This window comes from Lactuca sativa, chromosome 9, assembly GCF_002870075.4.
Source record: "Lactuca sativa cultivar Salinas chromosome 9, Lsat_Salinas_v11, whole genome shotgun sequence".
NCBI lineage: Eukaryota > Viridiplantae > Streptophyta > Magnoliopsida > Asterales > Asteraceae > Lactuca > Lactuca sativa.
Genome location: NC_056631.2, coordinates 4,054,531 through 4,057,113, shown reverse-complemented (window position 1 = coordinate 4,057,113; position 2,583 = coordinate 4,054,531). Strand labels below are relative to the sequence as shown.

Genomic DNA, 2,583 nt, shown 5'->3' with positions numbered 1-2,583 from the left:
CACTTTTAGTCAATTAAATTGGGCTAGCTATATAAACACATCAACGTTTTCAATCATTTAAAACCCTAAAATTCTAAAGTCTCTTTATCGAATACGAACACATATTCACCACCGATTGTAGCCTTCAACTCGCCTCCCTCCATAACCACCGCATTTAATGTAATAGATCTGAAGCGACTCATGTCTGCTTCTCCTTCGTCTACAAAGATAAATTGAGTCACATATCGATTCCGTGGTGAACTTGGTGAGTAAAACATTAAATTATATCCTATCTCTCCTTTAATCGATTTCACGTTTCTTTTTTCTGTTGTGTGCTTTATTAGAATTTTAGCTGTCATTAGAATGGGCACAAATAATAAAGACGTACACTTCTGCTTTCTTCTTCTTCCATTCTCCCGAAATCTCTCGCCCACCACCAAGGTATATCCCTCTTTTACCATTTTGTTATCACAAACCCACTCACACATCACAAATTTGATACAAAGGTTTAATGTTAATCTTGGATTTTTTTTTCCTTGAAAATAGTTTTATAATTGGGGGGTTTTATCTTATTTTTTAGGGATGTAGAAAAAACAAATGTAAAGGATGTTAATGGAAATGACAGTGGTTCAAGAATATTTTTAGGTCATTCTTTTTATTTTAATATTCATTTTTACTTTTATTAAATACTATATTTTTGCATTATGATTCCATGCCACTGCAGAGGTGGGTGTTCTCCTTAGTCAATTTTATATGGGTATAACACCATCTTATTTTAGATCCATTTTTTCAGTAAACATTTTTATAGTATAACTGCTTATTTGGTGTGTCAAAGATATACGAGGTGTAGAGCTGCAAGTTATCAAACTCGAAACTGGATACAATTTTATTAAAGGTATTTCACATCCTGGCACATCCTGGCAGCCACAAATGATAGTTGCTCATTTTGGGACGACTAATTATTTTTTATATGCTCTATTTATGATATTTGTATAAATCCGTTGTAGAGAAAGAAATTAGTATTATAGATTAAAAAAAGAAATAAGTTTATCTAAAAGAATGTCAGATTTTAAGATTAAACATGTCTCGATCATGTCAGATTTTACAATTTTGATAAATTTATTCTTATATGCCTTCAAAAAATGTTTAATTATAATGCACATGTTTTGGCTTAATCTGATGTTAAATTTACTTCATGTATCCAATTACAACATAAGTAGGTAAAATTTTATCTGATTGTTACATTTTTTGTTCTTTCGTTTTTTAGCATCTTTTTGTTTAATTAAAAAAAATACACGAGTTTATCAATATATCCAATTTTATTTTTTGGTTTGAAAGAAGTTCATGTCACGTTTTGAGACCCATCAGGTATAAAATAAACATATCTTGAGAGTTTTCTTATGGATAGAACAACCTTTTGATCTATCCTTCGCGAGTGTAATGTCTTTTTTTATTTTAATTAATTCTATATGTGTTTAAATTCATAAAGGTGGCTTAGAGTGACCAAAAGTTGATTTGAATTTTTGCAAATCTTATATATGTTTTCTATTGTTCTCTCTCTCTCACTCTCTCTCTCTCTCTTTTTTTTTTTTTTTTTTTTTTGACAAAGATGAGACTTTTTTTTTGCCGTTGTTGAGTGATGTTTGTACCTTAGTGATATAATAATAAAAAAATTAAATAGAAATTGAAGTTCCATGTAGAAGTGTTAGAGGTAATAGTGGTGACAGGTAGTCTTCATTATATCTATTATGACATCGTGGTTCATATAATGGTCTGGAATGACGATGTATAATATGAGAATCATAATATCAACTTGTGAAATTAGTTTTAAAATTTTAGTTAATAATTGGTGTTTTTAGCTCTTTTTTGGCATGACATGTATTTCTTCTTTTCTTTGCAGTTTTGATTTGTCTAAAATACATTCTTATTGAAACATGGCAATAATGGTTTGGAATCACGATGTATGCATGTTTGTTGTTCAATTTCTAGCACATCTACTTATTGGTTTTCTCATATTTTGTGTGTTTTTATTTCATGTTTGCGATTTGGGTTTTTTTCTTGAAACATGGCAAAAAATAAGTTGTAGCAATAACTTAATTTTCGTTCAATCCTTATTATTTGAATTGTTATTGTAAGCGAGAGGTCGTTGATAGAAGGACAATTGTGAAACATATGGGAAAGAATTAAGCTTCTTTTATTTTATAGAGTAAAGAAACGATCATTTTTTTTAACACCAAACGTTGTGGGATGTACATCATCTTTATAACTTTTTTTTGGAACAACAAATCTATTCTATTCCTAAATTACTCCTAATTCCACTTTTGTCTCCAATGAGACTTGAACCCTCAACCTCTTTATAGATGAGCCAAGTCTTCAACGTTATATATATATATATATATATATATATATATATATATATATATATATATATATATATATATATATATATATATATATATATATATATATATATATATATATATATATATATATATCAAACAATGTGGGACGGTCATTACAAACAAATGAATTTTGTTAACCATTTGTAAGTATTTGTTATATATTTATCATATATATATATATATATATATATATATATATATA

General features: G+C 28.0%; 1 long non-coding RNA gene across 2 annotated transcripts; it reads left to right on the top strand.

The window, feature by feature from the left end:
* On the top strand, nucleotides 1–1,961 carry LOC122196023 (uncharacterized). Of its 2 annotated transcripts, XR_006187261.2 has the most exons (3): nucleotides 43–244; nucleotides 324–420; nucleotides 560–1,961. It is a non-coding gene; the product is annotated as an uncharacterized LOC122196023 (long non-coding RNA). The 2 variants fall into 2 exon arrangements; XR_006187260.2 differs by having other exon boundaries at nucleotides 1–244; nucleotides 324–1,961.
* Nucleotides 1,962–2,583: the final 622 nt, after the last annotated feature.